The following is a 9,659-nucleotide window of genomic DNA, read 5'->3' on the forward strand; positions in this document are numbered from 1 at the left end:
ATAGACCACCCATTTATTACCCCCACGTTGAAAATAATCTTAGACTATATTAAACATAATATTGTAGACCCTCCACCTCTAATGTTAATTGAAAACAACTCAGAATTTGTACCAGCAAGAGAACTAGGTTGGCTAAAAAGGAATAAATTAGAGGAAGATACGAGAATAGTTAATTTAGTCCAAGGAATAAGGCCAGCCACTGAGTTTGGAAAAATACAAATACAAAGTTTCCTTGGAAGACAGAAACTAAAGGGGGGAGTGATAAGAGAACAATTGAATAAATTAGAAAAACTCTTTATAGAAAAAACAGTCCCACAGAAGATGCTGTCTCGGCTATACGACCATTTGGGAGAAAAAGAGGTGGAACAAAATATTATCTGGTGCCGTGAAAAATGGGAAAAGGAGTGGGGAGAAAAATTAGATGATTCGGAGTGGGAGAAGATTATTTCATATATATGGTTACCCAAGAATACCAGTGTTCAATTAACACAATTCAAAATAGTGACTCAATGGTATTTAACGCCTAAGAAACTCTTTCAAAGAAAATTAAAGGATAATAACCACTGTTGGAAATGCGATGCAGGCACGGGGAATCTAGCTCATATGCTGTGGCAATGCCCAACAATACGACCCTTTTGGTCAGAAATACAGACATTTATAAGAAAATATGTTCTCCCTGATGGCGATATAAATGAGATAGCAGCAATTTTTGGATTAGGCCCAAAAGGGGAAAACAAGGCAGTGGATCTGTTAATTTATATTCTCTTAGTGGCAGCTAAAACTGTTATAATAAGGAATTGGAAATCCACTGACAAACCCTCAAAAAAAGAATGGGCGAACTTATCATCTTATTGGCTACAGATAGAAGCAGGGGAGGAAGGAGAGCTGGAAGATGCGTTACAGGAAAATTTTCAGAGGGCCAGAAAGTTGTGGGAGGAAGCAAGGGGGAGAGAGGAGGAGAGAGGATGAGAGAAGATAAGAGAGAGGAAGAACAAAGATTAAAGAATAGTAAAGTGGGAAGGAAAAAGGAGGTGTAGAACCCGGGGAATGGTTAAGGATGGGACTCTCAGAGGGGAATAGGATACCGAAACGGTTAAAGCTGACATACCGGATATATGTGGGAATGGGTAGAGAAAGATAAAGAGAGAATGTATAGAGAGGATGGGGATGGATGTAATTTAAGGAAGATAAATGTGTATGTTTAGAAGTCTGAAAGGAACTTGGTGTATATTAATTTAAAACTTAAAAGGTGAGGCATGATTCGGGTGAGAGGGGTTATCTGGGCCACTAACCTTCTTCTTCCTTCACTTATTTCTGCTCTCACTTTTTGGCGTAACTTTTGATAGCTAATTAGATATACACACATATTTATATACAGATATACATATTTGAGAAGTAAAAAACTGTCAAACGATGATGCAAAATAAAACCCAACATAAGAGGGCTCCGGTGAAGCGCAGCTAATCTAGTTGGGTATAGTACAAATCTGTGCGCTGAGTTTGAAGAAAAAAAAACAAAACAAAAAAAAAACCAAGTAAAATGAAATAAGAGGTGGCTTACCTCTGTGACGACACTAATTTAATATAACAGTGATAGTGTATTTTGCTCTGGCAACTCGTATTTGTGGTGTATGCCCACCTCCTCAGGCCAATTGGAGTGCCAGGAACTATGAGCGAAAGTGCAGTGCGACTTTCTGTTTTTTTGGCTATACACAGTTATCTGCACTCTTATTGGCCTGAGGAAGTGGGCATACACCCACAAAACGTGTTGCCAGAGCAAAATGCACTATCACTGTTACATTAGTGTCGTCACAGAGGTAAGCCACCTCTCTTAGTTCATTTCAGCTGTTTAGCTGTCCACCCGAGCGGAGACAATTTATGATTCTCCATCTGCCCTGGTTGCAACCCTCCTTTGTACCACTTTTTTCCACCCTATTAATTTACCAATGATGCAATTTTGGCTCGCAATTTTTTTTTTACTTGGGCAGGTTTGTGTGCGGGAGCTCGCATGTGCCTGCGCATGGGCACACGGCAAGGGGTCAGCGATCCTTACAGGCTTCTAGCGGGACCCTGGAGAGGATCGGAGCTGCTCTGAGGGACCCAAATGACTTCAAGGGGCTGGAAGAAGCCCCAGGTATGTAAAACTTCATTTCTTTTTTGGCCTCATGAGTCCTTTAAGGTGCAAAAACCACCTCACTCCAATCTGATGCTCTCATCCAGAGGAGAGTTTTTATTTTTTCCATGAAAGACAAACTACACTTATTTGTCTAATCACAATATAAAGATATAACCAAGAACTTCATGAACACTTTATACAGCCTGGAACTGAGGCAAACAGTCCTCCTGCTGACTTTGGCCCAGTTCCCAGCTATTTGTATGGAAGCCGGAATACTCAGCATCTTGCTGACCATCTCTACTGGGAAGGAGCGCAGAATCTTCTCTCTTCGGCCTAGTGCACACCAGAGCGGTTTGGCTGCGTTTAGCGATCCGCTTGCAGGTGCGGATCCGCTTGGGTAATGTATTTCAATGGGCTGGTGCACACCAGAGCAGGAGGCGTTTTGCAGAAACGCATACTCCCGGGATGCTGCAGATTTTGGATTGCGGAGGCGTTTCTGCCTCCAATGTAAAGTATAGGAAAAACGCAAACCGCTCTGAAAAACGGCAGTTCAGAGCGGTTTTGCAGGCGTTTTTGTTACAGAAGCTGTTCAGTAACAGCTTTACTGTAACAATACATGAAATCTACTACACCAAAAACGCTTCACAAAACCGCAAAATGCTAGCTGAAACGCTACAGAAAAATAAGAAAAAGCGTTTCAAAATCTGCTAGCATTTTGCGGATCTGCTAGCTGCTTTGGTGTGCACCAGGCCTCCATGAGTAATTTTGTATTTTGCCTTTGATGGTATGTGGCCACTAGTGTTGGGCGAACATCTAGATGTTCGGGTTCGGGCCGAACAGGCCGAACATGGCCGCGATGTTCGGGTGTTCGAGCCGAACTCCGAACATAATGGAAGTCAATGGGGACCCGAACTTTCGTGTTTTTTAAAGCCTCCTTACATGCTACATACCCCAAATTTACAGGGTATGTGCACCTTGGGAGTGGGTACAAGAGGAAAAAAAAATTAGCAAAAAGAGCTTATAGTTTTTGAGAAAATCGATTTTAAAGTTTCAAAGGGAAAACTGTCTTTTAAATGCGGGTGTCACGGAACAGCCGTGAGAAACTAGAACGCAATCGGTTTATTGCGCCGATCGCCCTGGATGGTAGTCAGGCCAGCGATTTAGAGATTGACATTCCGGGTTTTTTTAAATAGGAAGTTTTTTTCCCCCTGTTAGCAGCTGGCAGGAAGACTGGCCCTGTGACTGCTGATTAAGCCAGAGGTGTAAACTCAAAGTTTGTCTAAGCTGATCTCACATTCAGATGTTAATTGAAGGAGCCAACAGAGCCTTTCATAGACGGAGATCCCAAGAAGCAGACACAGCTGGACTCCAGTCAGGCTGACTCCAGCCTTAGCAGGAAGAAATGAATGTACTATATAATCTTTTGCCCATTTACAGAATACAATAAATAGGGTGGTTATGAGAGTGGTATCATTGGATCCGTAGGGTCATGCTGGATCTCTTGATACCAGTCGAGAGGGGCCTGGGGCCCCTACTACCCAGGTATGAATCTACCCAGGACCCTGATCTGCTGCACTAGCCATGTCGGATATCATATTAATCTGTATTTTCCTCCAAGTATGAAGCTGTTACCCCCCTAAATGTAACGTGTATGGTTCAGGAGTTACAGCAATTCATAAGTTTAGCTCTAAAATCTCTCAGAGGGAATGAACTGTCATTTGCTGGTAGCTCAGAGGGGGCCGGCATTGCCACACCCCCAAACCAGCTTCACCAAAAGCACAGAGCCAGCAGGCGGGCTTGAGTCCTCCACCCTGAAAACATCTTGAACTCATCGGTGCCAGCTTGAGGATATGCTGGCATCCACCTGGTCTGAACTCTGATTGAAACCCAGAACTCTGATTTTTCCCACAAAAAGGACATCTTTCCAGGAACTAAGTATTTTTCTCCCTTCTTTTATTTTTTATACTGGCTATTACTGTTTTAATAATTGTTGATTTTAATAATTGTCTGTATATATTAATTATTTATATTGCTGTGAATAAAAGACTTCCTCCAAGTCATTCACTGTTCCGCTACCCTGCTTATCAGCACACACAGAACTGATCCCGGGTCTCTGAAGATACGCTACTGTTTGTTTGTTGTTGGCTAGACAGAATACCGTGTGTTTAACCGTTTTATTCGCAGGACTAGTCAGTCAGTAAATCGGGTCCACTGGCCCATACCAGTGGTGGTGGCAGATACCGTGGAATCGTGTGTACGTTGTAATTACCCGTGTCTCACAGGCCCCCTTCTGGGTTGTCTGCAGCTAATTCTTAACGGTTCCTGCGCATTGACTGCGACCAGAGTTCGCACGATCTGTGCGCTGGCACCGTTTAGAAGGCTAAGTGCGGTCAGACCACTAGGGCTCCTGTGACAGCGGGAATGTCTGTTTTCTTTGCACAGGTAACATGCTTTTTGTCGGCATGCAGTCATAAATGTAATACAGATGAGAGGTTCCAGGAAAAGGGACCGGTAACGCTAACCCAGCAGCAGCACACGTGATGGAACAGGAGGAGGGCGGCGCAGGAGGAGAAGGCCTTGCTTTGAGACACAACAACCCAGGCCTTGCATGCGGACAAGAAGCGTGCGGATAGCAATTTGCTTTTTGTCGGCATGCAGTCATAAATGTAATACAGATGAGAGGTTCCAGGAAAAGGGACCGGTAACGCTAACCCAGCAGCAGCACACGTGATGGAACAGGAGGAGGGCGGCGCAGGAGGAGAAGGCCACGCTTTGAGACACAACAACCCAGGCCTTGCATGAGGACAAGAAGCGTGCGGATAGCATTTTGCTTTTTGTCGGCATGCAGTCATAAATGTAATACAGATAAGAGGTTCCAGGAAAAGGGACCGGTAACGCTAACCCAGCAGCAGCACACGTGATGGAACAGGAGGAGGGCAGCGCAGGAGGAGAATGCCACGAGTGGGTTTTCTTCGGTGCTCCACTGTGGCCTGTACGTGAACCGTCAGGGGAAACACCTCTTCCCTTGCCCCTCCCTCTTTCACAGGATTTCTTCTTCATTTCACTTATCCTTAAAGTACACGCTGACTGGCAGCAGTACGGTGGCAGTACAGAAATGCTATACAGTGGCGGGTGAGCGGTGTACTACTGTTCCCAGCAGAGACACAGAGTGGCAGTAAACACAATGCTATACAGTGGCGGGTGAGCGGTGTACTACTGTTCCCAGCAGAGACACAGAGTGGCAGTAAACACAATGCTATACAGTGGTGGGTGAGCGGTGTACTACTGTTCCCAGCAGCGACACAATGACTGGGGGGACCCTGGCTAGCCTGGCTGGAGAGAGAACTACCCAAAGCTAAACCCACAGACAAATGGCGGAGAAATGACGTGGATCGGGTATTTATTTACCCGAACCACGTGACCCGTTCGGCCAATCACAGCGCTAGCCGAACGTTCGGCCATGCGCTCTTAGTTCGGCCATATGGCCGAACACCATCAGGTGTTCGGCCGAACTCGAACATCACCCGAACAGGGTGATGTTCTGTAGAACCCGAACAGTGGCGAACACTGTTCGCCCAACACTAGTGGCCACCCCTACTGAGATGGTATGATGCTAGATATGTGACCACCCCTACTGAGATGGTATAATGCTAGATATGTGGCCACCCCTACTGAGATGGTATGATGCTAGATATGTGGCCACCCCTACTGAGATGGTATAATGCTAGATATGTGGCCAGCCCTACTGAAATGATATGTTGCTAGATAATATGTGGCCAGCCCTACTGAGATGGTATGATGCTAGATAATATGTGGCCAGCCCTACTGAGATGGTATGATGCTAGATAATATGTGGCCACCCCTACTGAGATGGTATGATGCTAGATATGTGGCCACCCCTACTGAGATGGTATAATGCTAGATATGTGGCCAGCCCTACTGAGATGGTATGTTGCTAGATAATATGTGGCCAGCCCTACTGAGATGGTATGATGCTAGATATGTGGCCACCCCTACTGAGATGGTATGATGCTAGATATGTGGCCACCCCTACTGAGAGGGTATGATGCTAGATAATATGTGGCCAGCCCTACTGAGATGGTATGATGCTAGATAATATGTGGCCACCCCTACTGAGATGGTATGATGCTAGATAATATGTAGCCAGCCCTACTGAGATGGTACGATGCTAGATATGCAGTCACCTTTATTGAGAATGTGGCCTATATACTGCAGCCCCTCGTCCCCACTGATGCATAGGCAGGAGATGCATAGGCAGGAGATTCAGACCACCGTGTTATCTTGGTTTCTGCGGCGATCGTCTCTCTTCCCTTCGCTTGCACCAACACTGGCCTCTTGTCTCAGAACGTACAGGTCCCAGCTTGATGACATAATAAAGGCAAGACCCGATACATGCCGACAGAAGAGTCCATCTTTAGTACAAATGAAGGGGAGAGCCGTTCGCTGCAGGAACCAGCAGGGGTGAGAAATACCATCCATACTTGAAACTGCTGCTGAACTCTGACGAGTGGGCAGGCAGAGAGTGAATGGACACCAGGGTAGATGATGAGCACAGGTGCGTGCTAGAGTGTTTACTGTGCTGAGCACATGTAGGGATGGTCAATAATGAGATGCAAATACTTTTGAGTTGATGCAGCAATATGCAAATTTTGTATGCAGTATTAAAATGAACAAAATTAATTCCTGCCGAGGTAACATTTGATTGGTTTATTTTCAAGATGCATACATTTGCACAATCCTGCATCAACTGAAAATGAACTGCATCTCATTGACCATCACTAATCAGATCCTGAAAACCAACAATCACTATCTGTTTATTTCACCAAGTACAAAGGGGGACTGTATTTGGAATTTTTCTTGGCTCATACAGGTTCTGCCATGGTACAATGTAACCATACAAGGTTAGGTACAGTAGAGCAAGGAAGCATGTCAGTGGGGGGAGAACACAGGGGACTAGAGGGGGGCTGTGAAACAGAAAGGGGCTAGAAGAAAGGGAGACGGAGGGGGTAGGGTAAGACCAGAGAAGGGAAGAGAGCCATGTGGCAGGTGTCCTGCTAGAACTAGTGCCAGAGAGGCCTGATAATACCAGCGCTGTGGAGTCGGAGCAGTTTTAGGGTAACTGGAATCGGTGGTTTCATAAACCCAGGAGTCGGATGATTTTTTTTTGTACCAACTTCAAGCCCTGGGAAATATTAGACTACATATCCTGGAATCAGGAGGTTTAAAAAAAAATGAGGATTTGGAGTCGGATGATTCTTGTAACGATCCCACAGCCCTGGATAATATTGTACCATAAGCACAAGTGGTTAAACTCAGAAAAGGCGGTCATTATTGGAATGGTTACAGGCCAGAAACCCCTCTACCGCCCCCCAATGATTCGGCTAACGATCAGCCCAGCAGGTGGAGTTGGCTGAGCACCAGCCAAGAGCTTGGTCCTCCCCTCCCCACTCACAAGCCAAGTGACATTACTCCAGCACTGGACTCGCCCAGCAATCAGCCCAGCAGATTGATTTGGCTGAGCGCTTGCCGAGCACACATGGGCTTCCCCGCTCACCTCACCCGCTGCGTGACATCACTCCAGCGCCGCTTCCTGACGGGTGACACGCCTCTTTCATTACATGTCAATTTTAACCCAACCTATATTTTTCAATAAAGTTTTTTTAAAACTTAGCAATAAGAAAATACACAAGACAACCAAGTATAAGCTCCCCATGTTTAATTGGTCCTGAAAAAAAATATTTGCAATTACAAGTGTTATGGGCCGTCACAGCGACACAGAATCGTGATCATGTCAAGATACAGCTTGTGGGGCTGGGAAAGGGCGAGAGGCGCAGAAAAGGGAATTGTCCTATTAGTAAAATATTACATATATAAATAAGCTATATAAAGTACAGGCAAATGCAAAAAAAAAAAAAAACAGGCAAGACAACATTCCCCAGATAGCTCTTACATGTCTGCAGGGGAAGATTTTTTTTGTTTTGAAAATTTTTTTTGGGAAAACTAGGCTACTAGTTGTGATGATTTCTGTAGCGACATCTGAAGGAATCTTTCAGTTGAGAGGTTTAAAAAATGGTATATCTTAAAACGCTTGCAAACAGTCCTAGAAATTTAAGCATTTTTGAAAAAGTGTGGCACTCGAGTGTGCCGATGAGATGGCAAGAGTGGGTTACATTCATAAACGTTAGTCTTAAAGCATATTATACAGCCCCAATCCAGCAGAGAGGCTTGCTTTGTGAACAATGAAACGGTTTCCCGTTCCAACCAATTACATACAGTCTTTTGGTCTTAAACATTTTTTTAATAAGCTTGGTTGACATTACTCTCCGCTAAATACATAAAGCAAGGTTGCCATCAGGGATGGGGCAAAGTTGCTATTGTGACTAGAGCCCTATTTTACCTTGAGCCATCTCTGATCCAACTGGAGCATCACAGGCTGCCAATCATTTCAAGGAGAACTAAGTGAGAAATATGGAAGCTACCATTGCTGATCACCTGAAAATTATTGATCCCCTGGCCAGATTACTTTGCCAGTAAACCAGCTGGAACAAGTTAGATTAGGAACGTCAGAACTGCTCTCCTGCATAACTTGTTCCAGCTCACTGATTTTTAAGCTTTAAACTAGCCGAACGGAAATTAAAGGTCAACTAAGCCCAAAACTGGCCAAGGCAAATCCTTAAAGGGGTTCTTCCGCGAAATAGAAAAAAAATAAAAAGTGGTTTATTTATAAACTATTAAAAATCCTCTTCAAATAGTGCGAAAAGTGTTTTTAAAAAATGAATAGTTTCATCAAAGTAACACATAATGTAATCAGTGACAGATGTCGGCCAGGGAGGCTAATCCATTTGTTAGGGGTTTTTTTTTTTTGTACTATAATATCACAAACATAACTGCTGCGTACCTAGTTGACAGTTCTGTAGTCCGTTGCTGTCAGGAATGGCTCTTACAATTAGAATAACGGCTGTTATCTCCCGGAGCTCTGCGCAGTTATTTATTTTGGTTTCACGGAGGGAGAGAGAGGACCCCGGAAGCAATGAATCAGGCTGAGGGAGAGCAGCTGATCAGTGAGAACGTAATTTGTTGACGTCATTGCCCGGCAACCAGACTACGGCGTGTATGCAGAATCCTCTTTATCTCCTGAAAGCGAGTGAACTCTTTGTCGCTGCAAGATTTATGGGTTTGTGTTTTCTTATTAACTTTTAGCTGCCTGGAGAACTCAACACAAACCAATAAATCTTGCAGCGACAAAGAGATCACTCGCTAGAGGATTCTGCATAGACACCCTACGTTCTCACTGATCAGCTGCTCTCCCTCAGCCTGATTCATTGCTCCGGGGTCCTCTCTCTCCCTCCGTGAAACTAAAATAAATAACTGCGCAGAGCTCCGGGAGATAACAGCCGTTATTCTAATTGTAAGAGCCATTCCTGACAGCAACGGACTACAGAACTGTCAACTAGGTACGCAGCAGTTATGTTTGTGATATTATAGTACAAAAAAAACACCCCTAACAAATGGATTAGCCTCCC

The sequence above is a fragment of the Hyperolius riggenbachi genome, chromosome 4, assembly GCF_040937935.1.
Source record: "Hyperolius riggenbachi isolate aHypRig1 chromosome 4, aHypRig1.pri, whole genome shotgun sequence".
Taxonomy (NCBI): domain Eukaryota; kingdom Metazoa; phylum Chordata; class Amphibia; order Anura; family Hyperoliidae; genus Hyperolius; species Hyperolius riggenbachi.